This window comes from Felis catus, chromosome D4 (genome assembly GCF_018350175.1).
Source record: "Felis catus isolate Fca126 chromosome D4, F.catus_Fca126_mat1.0, whole genome shotgun sequence".
NCBI classification, from domain to species: domain Eukaryota; kingdom Metazoa; phylum Chordata; class Mammalia; order Carnivora; family Felidae; genus Felis; species Felis catus.
This window is the reverse complement of record NC_058380.1, coordinates 10,106,013-10,126,557: the sequence shown is the minus strand read 5'-3', so window position 1 is coordinate 10,126,557 and position 20,545 is coordinate 10,106,013.

Sequence of the window (20,545 nt, the reverse complement as noted above, 5' to 3'; positions counted from 1 at the left end):
GGCTCACACAACAGACATTTCTTTCTCACAGTTTCGAAGGCTGGAAGATCACAGTGTTTGCAGATTCTGTCCCTGGTGAGAGCTCTCCTTCTGGCTGGCAGACGACAGCTTCCTTGCTGTGTCCTCACGTAGCAGAGGGAGCGTGCACACTCTGGGATCTCTTCCTAGGAGGCACTGATCCCACGCTGAAGGGATGAGGTCACCCTCATGACCTCATGGAAACCTAAGTCCTTCCCAAAGACTCCACCTTCAGATACCATTATTGGTGGTTAGGACTTTAACGTAGGAATGTTGAGGGGACACAGACAATCCCTAACACTCTCATACCATACAATTTTCCAATTTAAAGTGTATAATTCCATTTTTTTTTTTTTTTAGTATATTCAGTGAGTAACCATCACCACAGTTTAAGTTTAGAACATTTGCATCCCCCCCAACAAGAAACCCTGTACCCATTAGAGGCTATATTGAGATCTATCTATATCTAGATACATAATTCCTTTATAGATTGGCCTATTTTTAGGACGTTTCATAGGAATGGAATTATACGATAAATGGCCTTTGAGATTGTCTTCATTCACCCCAGTGTAATGTTGTGAAGGTTCATCCAAGTTGTAGAATGTATCAGCATGTTCTTGCTATTCATTGCCAAATATTCCTTTGTATGTATGTGCCACATTTGATCCGTTCATCAGATGGTAGGAACTACCCAAGTATCTATCTTTTGGCTCTTGTGGACATATGTTTTCATGTCTCTTGGATGTATACCTGGAAGTGAAATTGCTGCATCATATGGTGACTGTGTTTAACAATTTGAAGAACTTCCAGATTGTCTTTTAAAATGACTCTGCCATTTTACCTTCCCACTGACAATGAATGGGGGTTTTAATTTCTTTGTATCCTTGCTGACACATACTAGTGTTGTATCTTTTTAAATTTTAGTCATCCTAATAGGTGTGATGTGCTTTTGATTTACATTGCCTTAAAGGCTAATGAAATGAGCAATTAAAGCATTTTCTTAAAAAAAATTTTAATGTTTATTTAGAGACAGAGAAAGAGGGAGACACAGAATCTGTAGCAGGCTCCAGGCTCTGAGCTGTCAGCACAGAACCTGAGGTGGGGCTCGAACTCATGGACCCTGAGATCCTGACCTGAGGTGAAGTCAGTTGCTTAACCAACTGAGCCACCCAGGTGCCCCACTTAAAGCATTTAATAATGGGATATGTTTTATTTATAAGGTGTGAGGTGAGGGCCCAGCTTCCTTCTTTTTCATGTTTTCTCTGTACCATTTTTTGAAGATTATCCTTTTTCTGTTGAATTGACATGGTGCTCCTGTTTAAGATCAGTTGACCATAAATGTGAGCTTTCATTTATGGACTATGAATATTGTTTGATTGAATTGTATGTTTGCCCTATGCTAGTACCACACTGATTATTGTAGCTTGGTAGTAAGTTTTGAAACTAGTAAGTGTGAGTCTCCCAACTATTATTTAAGATTCTTTTGGCTATTCCGAGTCCTTGGCATTTCCAAATGAATGTTAGAATCAGTTGTGGGTTTCTGCTAAGAAGCCAGCTGGAATTTTGATAGAGATTGTGTTGAGTCCATACATAAATTTGGAGAGTATTTCCATTGTAACAGTATTTTTTTCAACGTTTTTTTTTTATTTTTTTTTATTTTTGGGACAGAGAGAGACAGAGCATGAACGGGGGAGGGGCAGAGAGAGAGGGAGACACAGAATCGGAAACAGGCTCCAGGCTCTGAGCCATCAGCCCAGAGCCCGATGCGGGGCTCGAACTCACGGACCGCGAGATCGTGACCTGGCTGAAGTCGGACGCTTAACCGACTGCGCCACCCAGGCGCCCCTCCATTGTAACAGTATTACGTCTTCTGATCTTAAATGTCTTTCCCCTTATTTATATCTTCTTAAATTTCTTTAAACAGTGTTGGTTTTCACAATATTTGTGTACTTTTTTGATTAAAATGTGTTTTTATTTTGATGCTATTGTAAATGGAATTACTTCATTTCATGTTTGGATTGCATATTGCTACTGTGTAGAAATACAGTTTATTTTTACATATTGATCTTATATCCTGCAATCTTACTGAACTCATTCATTGGTTCAAATAGAGTTCTAGTGGATTCTAAGCATTAGTCATGTCCACAATATCATGTCCTCTATGAATACATCTAATTTTTCCTTTCCAATATGGCTGCCTTTTATTTCATTTTATTGTTGAAGTGCCTTCACTAGACTTTCCATTACATTGTTAAATAGAAGTTGTTCACCATTTTTGTCTTACTTTTAATCTTGGAGGGAAAGGATTAAGTTCTTCACCATTAAGTATGAAGAAGTAAAATAGACACCTTGTGGGTTTTGTTTTGGGGGGGGTGGAAATGTCCTTTATAAGGTCGAGGAAGTTCCATTATATTCCTAATTTGTTGGCTGTTTTTAACATGAAGACATGTTGAATTTTGTCAGTTCTTTTTCTGCATCTGAGATGGTCATGCATTTTTTTCTTTATTGATAGTGGTGTTATATTAATTGACTTTTGGATGTTAAACAACCTTGTATTCATGGGATAAATCCACTTGGTTACTGTGTATAATCCTTTTTATATGTTGGGTTCATTTTGCTAGTATTTTGTTGAAGATTTTTATGTCTGTATTCATAAGGAATATTGGCCTGAAGTTCTCTTTTTTGTGATACCTATTTCTGGGTATATTGGCTTCTAGACTTAATTGGTCATTGTTTTCTCTTTATTTTTGGAAGGGTTTATGAAGGATTGGTATACTTCTTAGATATTTGATTTCATCATTGAAGCCATCAGGGATTGGGCTTTTCTTTGTGGGTTGTTTTAAAATTAATAATTCACGTTGCTCAGATTTTCTGATTCTTGGTAAAGTTTAGGTAGTTGGAATCTTTGCAAGAATTTGTCCATTTTATCTAAATTGTCTAATTTATTGGCATGCTGTTCATAGTATCCCCTTAAATTCCTCTTTATTTTTGTCTGTAATGCTTTTTCCTTTTTCCTTTATAATTTTAGTAGTGAAAGTCGTCAGTATTTTTTCTTGGTCAGTCTAGCTGAAGGGTTCTTTGTAAAATCTGTCCTTTTCAAATATTTTTTAATATCATTGATCTTGCCATATTAAAAAAAATTTTTTTTACTTGTTTCTATACTAGTCTTTATTCATTCTACTGAATTTGGCTTTAGTTTGCTCTGCTTCCAGTATCTTGACGTGGAAGCTAACATTGTTGATGTGAGATTTTTTTCTTTTTCAATACAGTCTGTTACAACTATGCATTTGCCCTTAAGCACTGCTTCACTAGCATCCCTTACATTTTCATGCTGTATCTTTGTTTCCTTTCATCTCAAAATATTTTCTACTTTCTCTTGGGATTTCTTCTTTGAACCATTGTTGATTTTGGGAGTGTGGTGTTATATTTCCACAATGGTGGATTTCTCAAACTTCTTTTTGTTGTTGTTGATTTCTAATTTCATTGTGGTTAGAATAGATACTTTGTATGATTTTAATCCTTTTAAGCTTACTGAAGACTGTTTTATTCGTTTGCATGTGTTCCAGGTATGTCTGAGAATAATGTGTATTCTGTGGTTGTTGCCTAGAGTGCTGTAGATGTTTCTAGACGTCTGTTGGTTTAGTTGGTTTATAATGACTTAGAAGTCTTTTTCCACTTCAATATTCAAATGACTTATTCTACCCATGACTGAAACTCAAGTACTGAAATCTTCAATTCTTACTGTTTCATTGTCTATGTCTACCTTCATTTCTGTCTTCTGTTGGATGTATTTTTGGGCCTGAGAGGTGCACATAGGTCTGTAATTGTTATATCTTCCTGTTGGATTAACTTTTATTAGGAAATGTTTTTATCTCTAGTAAAATTGGTCTTAAGGTTTACTTTGTCTGCTAATAGTGTATCTATTCAGATTCTTCTATGATTCCTGTTTATATGGTATACCTTTTTCCATTATTTAGCTTTCTTTCTATTTGTATTTTTGAAAGTAATGTGCATCTCCTGTAGACAACATATACATGGATTGTAATTCCCCTTCTCCCCCCAATCTGGCAATCTCTACCTTTAAAATATTTTTTTTATTAAAAAAATTTTTTTTTAATGTTTATTTATTTTTGAGAGAGAGACAGAGCATGAATGGGGGAGGGTCAGAGGGAGGGAGAAACAGAATCTGAAGCAGGCTCCAGGCTCTGAGCTGTCAGCACAGAGCCTGACGCAGGGCTGGAACTCACCGAGTGTGAGATCATGACCTGAGGTGAGGTCGGGTGCTTAACCAACTCAGCCACCCAGGCGTCCCTGGTAATCTCTACCTTTTGATGAGACAGTTGAGTTCAATTCCACTTAATGTTATTAATACGGTTAGATTTACATCTGCTATTTTTCTTTTGTTTCCTATGTACCTCATGCGAACTTTGTTCCTCTGTTCATTCTTTACCTCCTTCTTTTGTATTAAGTGGGTTTTTTTTCCTAGTGTAGCATTGTAGCTCACTTAATTTTTTAATTGTAGGTTTTCTTAAAAGTCTATATTTTGAGAGAGAAGGAGAGAGAGTGTGAGTGGGAGAGGAGCAGAGAGAGAGAGGAGAGAATTTCAAACTGACCATGCAGAGCCTGACATGGGGCTTGAAATGATGAAATGTGAGACCTTGCCCTGAGCCTAAATCAAGAGCTGGATGCTTAACCAACTGAGCCACGCTGGTGCTCCTTATTATAGGTTTTTTGCATTGTTTTGCTATCTGTTGCTCTATGGCTTAACATATGCATATTAAATTATTTAAATCTACTTTCAATTTTTTTAACTTTATATATTTTAAATGTATTCATTCTGAGAGAGAGCAAGCAGGGAGGGGTGAGGGGCAGAGAGCGAGAGGGAGGGAGGAAGGGAGAGAATCCCAAGCAGGCTCCATACTGTACTGTGAAGACCAATGTGGGGCTCGAACTCCCAAAACATGAGACCAGACCTGAGCTGAAACCAAGAGTTGGACACTTAACTGAATGAGCCACTCAGGTACCCCTACTTGAGATTTAATTCAAGTAAAATATACTTGACAATGTTGTTGATAATACTCCTATGTCTATGGAAGATCTAATGATACATGTTACAATTATTTTATATAATCTTATGCCTTGGAAAAAAAGCTGAGAGAAGAAAGGGAAGATAGATATTTGAGTCTGTTCACTTTTTTTTTTTTTTTTTAACCATTTCTGATCTTTATTTCTTTATCTGATTTTGAGTTACCATCTGGCGTCACTTCCTCAGTACAATACAGCTTTGGTGACATTCACTTCCTTATGCTATCACTACCTTCATCAGGGATTCTCCGACTTCTGGATTTCATAGAATAAGATAGAAAATTTATTTTGGTAATTGACCTAGGGCTATTAATTTTGACTTGGGGTATTTTTTTTTTAATTTTTTTTTCAACGTTTATTTATTTTTGGGACAGAGAGAGACAGAGCATGAACGGGGGAGGGGCAGAGAGAGAGGGAGACACAGAATCGGAAACAGGTTCCAGGCTCTGAGCCATCAGCCCAGAGCCCGACGCGGGGCTCGAACTCATGGACCGCGAGATCGTGACCTGGCTGAAGTCGGACGCTTAACCGACTGCGCCACCCAGGTGCCCCGACTTGGGGTATTTTTTTTAATGTCCATTCTTAAAACCAACTATCTTCTATCGTTGTCCTTTTTTAAAAGATAGTTTTACCACTCCAACTCTGACCAGATAGAAAGGCCATGATCACAGAGACAGAGCACTTCTTCCTGAAGAGCAGACGGCTGTAAGTGTTAAACTGACCATTCACTGGGAGACTTATAAACTTCATCACAGATCAGCATTTTAAGTTTAGGTAAGCAATACCAAATTGGTCATCATTACCAACAACAACTAATTGTATTTACTGAATATTGTGTGAGTCAAGCATTGTTCTAAGTACTCTGTGGATACTGACTGACTAACATCAGCTGTGAGGTGAATACAATTACCATGTTTCTACAGTGGAGAAAACTGAGGCACAAAGAATTTGGGTAGCTTGCCTAGGGTCCTATACTGGTAGAGCCAGGAACCCAAACTCAGAGTTCTGGAGCCAGCACGTGTGCCCTAACCTGCAAATGCTGGGGCAGGATGGCTCCAACATGCCCTCAGACTGTGATGGATTAAGAGATGTAGCTCTTACTCAGAATTGGTTTTGTTCGGGAGAGTGAAAAATGAGGTTCACTAGTGTGTGTCAGAGGGCGAGCCTTGGACCCTGACTGTGACAGGTTGGGTCAGGCTAGGATCTCCATATGTGCATTGAACCAGAGAGCATCCTGGTTGTACAGAAATGGTCATAGAAAAGGCGGTTTGGTGCCCAGCCACCTATGAGAACTAAAAATTTGTGTATCATTTTCGTCCTTCTCCTCCTCATGACCTGTCAGTCACTGAGTTGTATTAATTCACCTTTCTAAGTATATTTCGTATTTATTTACTTCTCCTTTTCTTTGGCTCCACCCTATCCAAACCATCAGCACGGCTTGACTAGTCCATTTTTGTAGTCTCCTGACTGGCCTTCCTGTCTTTAGGCTTCTTTTTTTTTTTTTTTTTTAAGTTTTATGACCTAAGGGTCTCAGTTTTTTTTTTTTTTCAATGTTTATTTATTTTTGGGACAGAGAGAGACAGAGCATGAACGGGAGAGGGGCAGAGAGAGAGGGAGACACAGAATCGGAAACAGGCTCCAGGCTCTGAGCCGTCAGCCCAGAGCCCGACGCGGGGCTCGAACTCACGGATCGCGAGATCGTGACCTGGCTGAAGTCGGACGCTTAACCGACTGCGCCACCCAGGCGCCCCTAGGCTTCTTTTTCTTGAATCCGTTCCTTCTACAGACTGATTTTTCCGAAACCGAAATCCAATGAGGCTGTATGCCTTGTGATAATCTTGAAACTGTTCTGCCTTCAGAACACTTCTAGTATAGGGGCGCCTGGGTGGCTAAGCATCCGACTTGGGCTCAGGTCATGATCTCCCGGTTTGTGGGTTCCAGCTTCGCGCTGGGCTCTGTGCTGACAGCTTGGAGCCTGGAGTCTGCTTCACATTCTGTGTCTCCCTCTCTCTCTGCCCCTCCACCATTCACACTATGTCTCTCTCTCTGTCTCTCTCTTTGTCTCTCTCTCTCTCAAAAATAGCTAAACATTAAAAAAAAAACCCTTCTAGTGTAAACTACAAAATTTTCTGCTCTTTGACTTTCTCAGCCCATTCTGCTTCTCAAGATGTTTCCTTTTTTTTTTTTTTCTTTTTTCCTTGTTTTTGAGAGGGAGAGAGAGAATCCTCCCACTCCTGCTTCCATGCTGTGCATGGAGCCTGACCTGGGGCTCAATCCCACCACCATGAGATCATCACCTGAAATGAAGACAATCAGATGAGCTGAAAATAGTCAGATGCTTAACCAACTGAGCCACCCAGGTGCCCCTCAAAATGCTTTCTTAGTAGCTATTTGGTGAGTAAGCCAATAAAAACTCACCTTTACCAAGATTTAACAAAATTTAATCGTGAAAACTCTAGAAGTTTCCTAGGGCTGTCATAACAAAGTACCACAAACTGGGTGGCTGGGAATAATAGAATTTTATTCTCTCAAGGTTCTGGAGGCTCCAGGTCAAGATACTGGGAGGGTTGGCTCTTCCTGAGAGCTGTGAGGGGAATCCGTCTCATGCCCCTTTATAACTACTGGCTGCCTCAGGTTCTTCTTGGCTTGTAGGTAGTATTCTCTCTGGGTCTTCATTTGGTCTTCCCATCATGCTGGTGTCTTTGTGTTCAAATTTCCTCTTCTTTTTTTTTTTTTCTATTTTTTTTGTTACTCTTTATTTTTGAGAGAGAGAGAGAGAGAGAAAGAGAGAGACATACACAATCTGGAGCAGGCTCCAGGCTCTGAGCTGTCAGCACAGAGCCCCACGCAGAGGGCTTTTTTTTTTTTTTTAATTAAAAAAAAACTTAAAAAAAATGTTTCTTTTTGAAAGAGAGCACACCAGTGGCGGAAGGACAGAAATGGAGACCCAAGATCTGAAGTAGGCTCCAGGCTCTGAGCTATGAGTACAGAGCCTGATACAGGGCTTGAACCCACAAACTGTGAGATCATGACCTGAGTCTAAATTGGACTGAATGCTAAAATCTCTTCTCCTTATAATGATATGGTCCTATTAACTTACAGTCTATCCTAATTACCTCATCTTATCTTGAACATCTGCAAAGACTGTATTTCCGAGTAAGATCCCATTTATAGGTACTGGTGGTCAGGACTTTGACATCTTTTTTAGAAGAACTTATTTAAACCATAACAAAAGTATCTTTTCAGACAGGATCTCTTTCAGAAACTGTCAACAAAGATAAAGGCAGTAATCATGAATGATTCTGTAGTCCTAAATGGCTATTATTGGCATTTTTGTGTGTTTGTTTCCATTGATTTGCGTAAACCCAGTAGGAATCTTAAAAAAAATTTTTTTTTTAAACATTCATTTTTGAGAGACACAGAGAGACGGGAGGGGCCGAGAGAGAGGGAGACACAGAATCCTAAGTGGGCTCCAGGCTCTGAGCTGTCAGCACAGAGCCTGATGTGGGGCCTGAACTCATGAACCGCGAGATCATGACCTGAGCTGAAGTTGGACACTTAACCGACTGAGCCACCCAGTCACCCCTATAAACCCAATAGGAATCTTGATCATGAGTGTCCTTGGAATAGATATCCCTTCTCTAGCCAGGTGTCGAGGGCTTTTGACTATTCAGTCTTTGCTTCCTGGACCCAGAATACTGCTGGGAATCCAGATGCTCTCTGGATTTGATGCTCTCATCAAATAAATGTTCTTTGAATGAACAACCATAGACCCATCATCACAGAGGTGGATATGTAGCTTCACTTCGGCCAGGAAATCCCACTGCAGTGGGCAGTGGAGTGGAAATATTACCTGAGTGACAGGGCTACGTAAATTTTCTTTTACCACCCTGAGGACTTTGATCAAAATTATATAATATTCCAAGAAAGAAATACTCCTAACGTTCCAATAATTTTTTTAAAAGCTCATTTATTTTGAGAGAGTGAGCATAGGAGCAGAGCAAGGGCAGGGAGAGAGGTGAGATAGCGTCCCAAGCACGCTCTGCGTTAGCAGCACAGAGCCTGACGTGGGGCTCAAACCCACAGAGCTGTGAGATCACGACTTGAGCTGAAATCAAGAGTCAGACGTTGAACTGACTGAGCCACACAGGTGCCCCACGTTCCCATAATTTTATCAAAGATATTAGGCTATTATTGGGTCTCTAATTGAAATAGAAAATTCAAGAAAATTAAAGCCTGGATGGGACAAGTACAGGAAGACAACTGGCTTTTTCTGGGCCCACTTTCTTTCCAAGTAAGCCCTTGAAATTTTTCTTTTGCCCCTTTCCAATTTTTCTTTTCTTTGGTTCTTTTTTTCCTTGTTTCCTTTGCCTTCCATGTGCAGATGGCAGTGTCTTCCCCAATAATGCTTTCAGACTCCACGGAACAAGCACAACAAACACGGGGATGCAGTGGGCTTTGCTGGTGGGCTGGATTTGCTTTGAGCAAGTTGGGGCCCTTTTCAGAGTCCTGATTCCTGGAGGGATCTGTGGTGTTGGGGAATAGACAGCCCTCAGGGAGGCAGTAGTTGTGAAGGGGTGCAGATGGCTTTTCCTGATTCCTGCTCAAAATGGACCTAATGTGCTTCTCTGTGATGGTGCAATGACTTTCTGTGGCTGATCTTTTAACAAATCCAATGGGACCCTTATGCCCTTAAGAAATTCTATACTTATCATAATGAAATGGCTTTTCAGTATTTTTTGTTGTCTAGCCCTGACCTCTCCTGTGTGCCCCCTGCTCTTCCTAGACCTGTAAGAATCAGATCTCGATTTTGTTTCGATGGTAGCTAGTCTCACGAGGTGAGCCCCAGTGAATCATGCCTCCCAGCATGGGAATGCTTCTATCTCCTGGAAAGCTTGCTTATGGGATACTTCCTCTGGGAGCCCAGATGCCATGTTAGGAGAACCCCGAGCACCTTGAAGAGATCGTGTGCAGTTGTGCTGGCTGGTAACCAGGCTCCATGGCCCGCATGTGGGGGACCCACCTTAGAAGTCAATCCACTCTGCCTTCAGATGACTTCGGCCCAAGCTGACCTCTGACTGCTCCAGAGGCCCTGAGTGACAAGTGCCCTGCTGAGCCCAGTCAACCCTTAGATAGGTGAGAGATCATAAACTCTTTCTAAGCCACTGAGCTGAGGAGTCACTGGTACAGCAGTTGATGCAGGAGCACCTCTCCTTCTGGCCATGCAGCCTGGGTGCATGACTTATCCAGTGTGCACAGACGTGGCCTGTCAGGCACTCTATCTTGATTTCCTATCTGGAGCAGTTGGTGTCAAGGTGGGGGGACAGTGGAGAGCTGAGGGAAGTGTGGTGGCTGTAGCAGTATCTGGTGTCCAGAGCAAGGACAGCAGTGGGGCCAGCTGCACTGGGTAGTGGCAGGCACCAGCAGCAGTCTTCTGCCCTGATCGTTCCCTCCTATTTTTTTGATCCTGACCGTTTCCAATTCCTGAGGGTTCTCTTAGCCACCCTTTATCCTATCTCTTCTCCTCTTGTCATCCAGGGTCAGTTTCTTTTATGTGCCGCTGGCAACCTTAATGGATAGTCATGTTAATCTTTGTTATCCTGTTGGGAAGTGACTGTAGAAGTGGAAACACAGTCTTTCAAATCGGGAGTGTTGTCACCTGTGGGGGCGGATTTGATGTTTACAAGTGACTTAATAATATTGGGAGGAGGCATTCTGTTTGAATGAGGGAGAAAACACTGAGCCTCCTAAGACTCAAGAGATGTGTGTTGTAGTCTCGGAACTGCCCCTAATTCTCTGTGTTGGTCTTGAGGATGTTGCTTCCTCCCTCTGGGTCTCGGTTTCGTCATCTTGACGATGTGAGTTGGGTGACAGTAGGTAATCCCTAATGCTACCTTCAGCCTGGAGGGTTTCCATGGTTGCCTTGCTCAGATGAAGCAGATGTTTCTTCTAAACATGATCCAGAACGGGGATTCATGGAATCCACTGTGGAACCTATAAGCCTCAGGATGACCTGAGGGAACTGAGCAGGGCAGATTATAGATGCTAAGAAATGTTTAAGAAATTTTTAAATTTATTATCATAATCTCTCCACCCAGCTTAGAGCTCAAACTCAGGACCCTAATATCAAGAGCTGCACACTCCTCTGAGTGAGTCAGCCAGGAGACCCTACTAGATGCTAACAAATGTTTTTGAATGAACAGCTGAGTGGTACTAGCTTGGGTGCTGGAGGTTAAAGATGAGTAAGTGACGATTCCAGAGAGGCAGAGACAAATGATAGCACAGTGTGACAACGGTTATATTAAAGGCTTTGGCAAGAGCTTTGGTGACAGAAGGACACTAAAGCTAACTGCCTGAGAGTGGGGTGTGTGTGTGTGTGTGTGTGTGTGTGCATGCATGTGTACACGTATTCTTGGGAGGGAAGTTAAGGGAAGTCCTCACAGAGAAGTATAAACCTTTATGCTGAAGAAGTAGAGGAAGGGAACTTCAGGAAGAGAGAACAAGAGTGAGAAAGCCCCGGAGACCATGGAGATGTTGGGAGAGCGGTCATCAGTGGTCAGTGCCTGGACTGTGGGAATTCTGGCAGAATGGAGGTGGGAGGCAGTGAGAGGTGAGTAAGGCAGGGATTGGATCACAAGGGGCATTCTAGAATAGGTTGCGGAGGTTAGACCCTGTCCTGTGGGCAAGAAAGCCATGGAAGTTTTGTTTTTTAGTTTATTTGTTTTGAGAGAGAGAGTGAGCACAAGTGAGGGAAGGGGCAGAGAGAGGGAGAGAGAGAATCCCAAGCGGGCCCCATGCTGTCAGTGTGGAGCTTGCCCTCAAGAACCTTGAGATCATGACCTGAGCCGAAACCCAGAGTTGGACGCTTAACCGACTGAGCCACCCAGGTGCCCCCAAGCCATAGAAGTTTGTAATGCTGCATGGCATTGAACCAGATTGCAACCCCAGGGCTGATCTTTTGTGAGGATGCTAACAGCCTGGGGAAGGCTCTTCTCTCCTTGTAGTCAGAATAAAGGATACTTTTTTGGGCTATGTCTGGACAGATGTTTGTGAAATGGCCTATATAAGCCTCTTCAAGGAGCCAGAGTTCAACTTCTGAAGTTCCAAGGGATTAAGGAGCTTCAAGGAACAAGATCCCCAAGGTCTGTTGCGACAGGTACATACTTTACTTGCTCTTTGTGGGGGTGAGACTAAGAAGAACATGAATGAAAGTATCAAATACTCTAAAGACCATGTGGATTAAGTTGGTGAAAAGAGAAATGCTTCTCCTTCATAGGTTAATAATGTCATCGTCGAAGAAATTAGAAACCTTACCAGGAGGTGTTTGAATACTTAAATGTCCACATCTACGTGGTCAAAGGTGATACAAGACATGTTTTCTTATCTCAGTGCAGTGACATCTTAAAAGGCTTTCTTTGTTAAATTCAAAGTTGCGTATCACATTATTCTCTGACTACAGTTGTCTCTTGATTCACTGTACCTGTACAGTGAAGTTGATAGAAGGCAAGACAGCACACTTTTAAGTTCTAAGCTATGGTTGTTGGACAAGAATCCTGACAATGTGAGACTAATCTCTTCTGATTGGTGCCGTACTGATAGGGGCTGACAACATAAACCCGTGCTGGAAAATTCTAATCCATCACCTGGCACAAGACACATTGTACCTTGGGGCTTATGGGAAAAGAATCCATTTGCATTTGTTTCAAAGTGAGTTTTTCTAGGCGCATGAATGTCCCAACTTGACACCATCTTTTTAGAAGGAGGAATCACAACAGGCAATCTGGAAATTAAAGAAGCAGCACCACGTTCCTGTGGAAGAGTCTGCACTTTCTGTCAGACCACAGTTACCCTTACAGTCTTTGAATTTCCTGTGTTACCTTTTATGACTTCATCTCCTGCACGTGGAAAGATCTGGCCCTGGGTAAACATCTTGATGAAATGGTCTTTTACCAGAATAATCGAATTCTCCTTTTACTTTTATTAAAAAAATTTTTTTTTCAAGTTTATTTATTTTGAGAGAGACAGAGACAGCACAGGTGGGGAAAGGGCAGAGAGGAAGAGAGAGAGAATCCCAAGCAGGCTCTGCACTGTCCGCACAGAGCCTGACTTGGGGCTTGAACTCATGAAACCATAAGTTCATGACCTGAGCCAAAACCAAGAGCTGGACACTTAACCAACTGTGCCATCCAGGTGCCCCTCCCATTCCCCTTTTAAACTGTTCTTGGTTTCTTGGTGGAAAATGAAAAAAGAGATTAGTTACAGAATAGCGACAAGTTCTCCTAATATTAAGCCCTGTTGTGCAGGATTAGGGGTCAGTGTTCTTGACCATTCCATGATGCTGCTCTGCCATTATGTTTAACTCCTGACTGGTGAGTGAGAGAATGTGTGCAGCAGAACAATAGTACTCGGGATATCTGGTGCTCTCTATTCTGCTCTGGGCATCCGTTTGCCTCAAATGGATGGAGAAGTCATGGCTGAGGTGCTAAGAGAGAGAGCACTTCCGCAGTGATCCCTGGCTGTGGGCTGCTGTTGTGTGTGCCTCTGCTGAGCACCTACTACGTTTTGGGACATAAAAAGTGAATAAACTATAGGCTTGGCCTCCAAATTTCTTAGGCTCATGGGGAAAACAGACAGGCAAACTGAAATAAAGTGTGATACTATGGTATTAGAAGTATGCCCGAGATATATGGAGGTGCCAGTGAGAGTGTAACCAGCTGCCTGGTGCAGCGCAGGCAGGAAAGACTTCCCAGGAGAGGTGATGCCCTCAAGGGTTTTGATGGATGATTGGCGGTAATTATTTCTCTGGGTTTGTGCTCTGTAGATGCAGTCATTGGGACAAAAGAGTGTGTGCTGGAGGCTTGGAGTGGTGGCTGGCTCTTGGTCCTGCGTCTCACAGCCTACTACCCTGTCTCCCTAAAAGGGAATGATCTTGGCCGCCTGCCTCCCACCTCTTGGTTCGGTGGCCTGCCTGGCTCCCCTCTGCCTCCCCCGCCAGTCAGGGACCTGTGGGTGTAGGTGCTGCACATGTTTGGGTAAGTGCACGTGCCCTACTGCATATTGGAGTAGGGCATAATGGTGGCCATCCCTGCCCTGATGTGGCAGCAGCACAGTGCATTTTCCAGGTCACTTGGTGGGAGTGAGCCTCTTGACCACCCTGAGCCGGATACCTAGTATATCCTGGCCCCAGGGGTTGCCCAGCAGCCATGGTTTGCGGTTGCAGGTTGTGGGAAGGGAGAAGGCCTGGTTTGACTTCCCTGTACTGTGGCACTTCAGTCCTGTGCCGGTGGAAGGGAAAACTGGCAGCCAGGGGCTGCACCTGCTCTTAGTCACCCTGGTGCCTGTGTGAGCTTGAGCTCTCCCTGTCTAAGGGAGCATGACCTTAAGTAGCAAATAGAGAACATCATGCCAGGTCAAAGGAAAGACCATGGAAAGAAGATGTTTATTTTAGAAATGTTAATGGATTTTCTTCTCTCTTCTCTCCCATTTTATTTTATTTTTTTAAACAAGGAACATGACATTTTCACTTGGCACTGGGTCTCAAAAATTCTGTAGCCAGTCCTAGGCTTGGGAGAAGGGATGAATGAATGGATGGATGAATTAATGAATGAATAAAGACACCAAGCCCTTTTGTAGACCCCAAGCCACCACATCCTTGCGTCCCCTGTTTGGGTGTTAGACTTCCTGTAAAGTAATATCACTTAAGTCCGTTTTCTCTTTATGGACAATTAAGGTTCAGAACCATGATTCCAATTCCCCTGGAAAACTGATGAGAGTGCCAATATCAGAGGTTCCAGCTCCAGGGTTTGCCCTGCTGTTAACATTGGAGACACCTGCTCATATGTAATCCTCCATGACCAGAGTGATATAACAAATGCAAGGTTAATGCAGAGGGAAAGAAGGATTGTTGATTTATTGATCAGGAATGTGTTAAATTGTACCCTAGTGGCCTAGAAGAGTTAATACATCTTCCAAAGCAGGTAATTGGCCAACAACTGAGAGAAAAGAATATAGAGTCATAAGACATGAGTGCTAGAGTGGGTGGTGGTGGAAGGGTCTTTGAGCTTATGTCACTCAACTCTTAACAGACAATGAAACTGAGACCTGAGAGGTGAAATGACTCCTGCAAAGTCACAAAGCTACTTGCTTCCAGAGCTGGCCTTGAATCAAGTTGCCTGACCTTAAGGCCAATGCTGGTTTTTCTTGCCCCTGAGCCCCATTACTAATAAAAGTGACTATAAATCTTGTGGCAAAGAATTGATTTGTTATTTATATAGCATTTGGTATTTGCAACTTGAGAGTAGTATGTTTTTCTCTTGAGACCGATGATTGTGAGGATGAAGTTTATTAAGAAGCGTGAAAAATTGGTTCCCCATCAGCAGGGTTTCCTAGCCTGGATCTGAAAATGACCAGGAAGAAATCCAGCTTCCTTATCATGAAATGTGATGGTCTCAGATTTGTAGAGGCAGCACCATGTTGACACAATGAGATTAGGCATTGCTTGAGGTAGGATGCAAAGAGTTTGTCTGGGCCAGGTAAGAGCTGGGAACCTCAAGTACTTTCCTGGAATGCTAATGTAAGGAAGAAAACGTTCTGGCAGATTGCTCCTTTCCAGTATGGCATATTGATTTTAATCTGGAGTGGTGTTGCATGCTGTTCAGGGCAAATGTTTTTCCCCATTGGATCAAAATAAATCTTCGGAACTGTGAGAATAGCTTCAGAAATCGCGATGGAAGAAGGTAGGTGGATGGCTAGGTGATAAAGTGAGATGTAATGGAGTGGGTTGTTTGTCTGAAGAGTGAGTGACCTCCTCCCCACCAACTGTGTCATTAATAAGTCCCTAACCACTTCTGGGATCTTGAATGAGGTACATCAACTTGCTGAGACCTAAGAGTATTCTTTAATTGTTGAGCTCCTTTCTGGGATGAGCTTTGGAAGGAACTACATGTCATACTCTGAGTATCCCAACTAGGACTTTTGAGGTTGGCTAGTTGGATTTTGACCCCCCACTGACTGCTTGCTGATCCTTCTCCATTTAGTGCCTTGACTGTATCTATCGTACCCTAGATAGAGTTTTGTAACATACAGGAGGCTTTGGGTCCTGTTGATCAAGTTCCTCATTCTATAGATGGGGAGACTGGTAACCAAAGAAGTTTTCATTTACTCTGAGTGACCCAGTTTGTTAGTGGCACTTTTGGGAGTAGAACCCATGTTGATTCTCACTATGCTGTGCTACCTGGATGGATGCCTGTAACAACATAAATTATAAGTTCAGGAGAAACTATTGAAATAGCAAACTTGGCTCTCGGGAATAGGATTTCAAACCATGCATTGGAAGGCTATTTCCAATGGTTTCCCAGGAACCTCACAGCCATAATAACCTTTAAGACCATGTCCTGAAATTGCTGTGGATAAGAAATGGACAAGTGGCTTGGTTTAGTGATTTTTTTTTTCAGTTAATAGGAAGAAGGACAGGACCTTGTGTTACTCACTATTAATATCCCAGTTGCCTAGCATAGTGTCCAGCGTAAAGTAGTTGCTGAGAGGGTCATGGACTTCCTGGGTAGGTCAGCCGAAACTCTTACATCATCTCTTCTCTAACAACTTAAATGAGAGTAAAGAGAACATCATAGAAAAGATGGACTTTATGCTTTCTGATATTGGAGAATTCATATAACTGTTCTGAATCTGATTTTTGTTATCTGTAGAATAAGAATCAGACTAGATCACTGTTTCTTTCTTGTGCTAACATTACATGATCCCCCAAAATGAAAGCTTTTCAGTAATAATTTTCACGGAGACATTGCATGTATGTATGAGTGTTTTGGCTTGCTCTATAGACATAATACATGGGAAGGTGGTTTTTTAGTTCCCCGTATCAGAAGCTCCTGAGTTTAAATGGCTCCTATAGATTCCTCTTTTCCTCTTGGCCTATTGAACAACAGTAACAATAGCACCATAAAAATCAAAAGCTTTTTAGTGGCTTATAGGGGGGAAAATTAACTGTAAATTAAAGTAAAACTTGAGGATGGTATTTGTTAGAAAGGTATATTATGTCTCTTTATTTGAAAACCCCATGACTTCTCTTTCTGCCATAAACCACTTTGCAGTGACAACCAAGATTCCGTATTGCTCATTGTGCTAACACTGAAGATAGTGTAACTTGCATTCAGGGTCTTGGATTAGGCTCAGGCTCCCAGAATTGATTTATAACTTGAGGTGAAACCATGAAACCACATGGACTTTTGTCTGAGAATCAGTATGACCAATTGCACCTGTATTCCTCAAAGCAAACACTACTAAAATGTCAACTCAGCATATTTTTACTCTCAGTAGTATTCAAAAGATATTAATCATGTACGGCTCTGTGGGAAGAATTCATTTAAAGGGAATTGACAATACTGATGTCTCTCCAAAGTCCAAGCAATAGGGGTTCAAGAATCAGAGACTATTCAGAGTGGGAAGAGACCATTTAATTCAACCTTCTTGTTTTATAGATGAGAAAATTGAAGCCCAGGGAAGTTCAAAGACTTGCTTAAGGGCACACATCTAATCTGAAACATAGTCAGGACCGAAACCCGGCTCCCCACTCCTGTTCTAGTACTCTTCACGTCCTGAAATCCTCTGTGTCACCGTTACTTCAACCCTAAGGTTTGTCTGCAATTGCCTGTTTCCTAAATTCTGGGGGATGTGCTGAGCATTTCATGTGCTTCAAGTCATTTAATCCTCAAAGGAGTGCATTTTACCATTGAGGAAAGTGGGCTTAGAGTGGGTTCCTGACATGTTAGGGTCACATAGCTACTAAGTGGTGGGACCAGGATAGAAATTCAGGCAAGTTAATTAATAACTCTAGCATGAGCTACAGTATATAGGACACTGAGTTAAATTTGAGCCTCAGATAAGCAACATGTAATTTTTCCTTTAGTACAAGTACGACCAAAATATTGCATGGCTCAATTAAAACAGACATTCTGTATTTTCATTTGCTAAATGTCACTACTTTAGCCCAGTCTGTCCCAAGGTGCTCTGTCCCGTGGTTGTTTCACCTCCTTGGCTTTGGGAAGAAGTACTCTGGGATCTTTTTTCTGTCTCCACTGGTCTGAACCCATCACATCTTGAAATTAACAGCATCCTTTGTCACTAGTTTCTATTTTGTTTTCTTAAGGTCAGAGATCTAAGTCCAGTGGGAGCTTGGTATTGAAAGGAGAACCCATGGGGAGTAATATGGGATAGAATGTTTCTGGGGATAAGATTTCACAAGTACTGGTCATAGTACTAAGGACAGTTGAGTGAACAGTGTTGTAAATTGAGTGATTTTTTTCCTTGGTATGATTTCTGTTGGTTCGTGTTATTCAAAGGCAATTACTTTTCCCTCTTGTTTTTTCCAAGATAACACTATTTAGTATGCCATTGACCTATTATTTCAGCTTTAATCCAGGACAACAGAGCTAGAAGAGTCAGTATAACCAAAATCAGTATAATTATACACTAATGGCAGACTCTGATCCTTTACTGAGTCCTGAGGAATGCATTTTTCCAAATGGGGGGAAGAGAATTTTCTCCTGATCTCTTTTCAAGTCTACCCTGTACTGACATCTACAGTGAGTCAGAAGCCAATGCAAATGTGTCCTAAGATATAGAGAGATTTCACAGTAAGAAACTTCTTGATGTAATTCACTGTTTTTCCCCACAGTAGATAGAAAATAAGCATTTGTTAAAATTCAGCACTCAATCCCATTAAAACAAATACCCAGTAATCTAAGAGTAGAAGGGTTACTTGGAAAAAAGGAACCTATGAGAAATCTGCAGTCAGCAACACACTTAATGAAATAATAGAAACCCTGTCATTAAAGTCAAGAATAAGGTAAGGATTGAACATTTTTGTGGAGATACCAGTCAGTGAAATGGGTGGGGGGAAAAAGTAAGATGAAAACTACGTGTACAGATCAGCCAATTATATAGCAAGAAGATCGTGGACAATCAATTAGCAATTACTACAATTAGTAAGAGGAAGTTCAAGATGTCAAACTGGTACCATTCTTACATTTTAACTAAAACTAATAAAGAAGCAGAAAAAAAAAATTCAAAGCAGCAAAAAAAAAAAAAATCCCTCACAAATCTTGCCATAAACTGGAAATGTAAGGCTTGCATGAAGAAAATGGTACAATTGTCTAGAGAGAAAAAAAAGCCTTGAATAAAACAAACGTACATTTTCAGATGAGAATATTACATAGATAAAGATACACTTTTTGTCCAAAGTAAGCCTCAAAATACCAAAAATCCCCAAGAGGGTTCATATAATACTAAGACCTGACATAAGAAAACTTGTACAAATTACCAGGAAAAATAAACCAACAGTTCAGGTGATAAGGTAAATTAAAAGTAACAATGAGGTACCTATCATGTAGTTATCAGATAATGACAGTGTGGGTGAAAGGGGGAATTATCTACAGTTTTTGGAACTATAAACTGGGTTATATCCTTTTTGGAATTCAACTTGACTGGGGTTATTAAGATTTAAATGAGTGAGAAAAACTAGTTATTCCTATACAAAAGAATGAAATTGGACCCCTACGTTATACCACTCAAAGTTACTTTAAATCATTTAAAGACTTAAACGTAAGACTTGAAAAAATAAAACCTCAGAAAATATAGGGAGAAAGCTCCTTGACGTTGGCCTTGGCAATGATTCTTGGGTATGACACCAAAAGCAAAAAAAAAAAAAAAAAAAAAAAGAGGTGGAGTGTATTAAACTAAAAAGCATCTGTAAGGAGTGAACCAGATAAAGAGGCAACCTGTAAAATGGGAAAATTTTATCTGGTAAGGGGTTAATATCCAAAATAGGTAAGGAACCCATGTACAACTCGAGAACAACACCAACAAAAACCAACTCAGATGATCCAATGAAAATGAGCAGAAGACTTGAATAGACATTTTTTTCCAAAAAGATCACCGCCAGGTATATGAAAAAGTGCTCAACATCCAACTCAAAGAGGAAATGCAAGTCAAAATCATAGGGAGACAGTACCTCATACCTGTTAGGACAACCTCTAAGAGAAATACTCCAGATGAGTGCTGGTGAGGGTAGGGAGAAAAGGGAACCCTTGTCCCTTACTGGGAATGTAAACTGGTGTAGCCATTTTGGAAAGAGCGTAGAGGCTCCTCAAAAAAAACAGACAAACAAACAAACAAACAAAAAACCTGCCACATCATCCAACAATCCCACCTCTGTGTATATATCCAGAGGAAATGAAAACTGGACCTTGAAGAGGTCCCTATGCCTGTGTTGATCACAGCATCCTTCACGACAGCCAAGTTATGGAAACAACCTTAGTGTTCATCAACAGATGAACGGATAAAGAAGATGGGTTAAATATATACAATGGAATATTATCCAGGCATAGGAAGATGAAATCCTGCCTTTTGTGACAACATAAAAGACGGG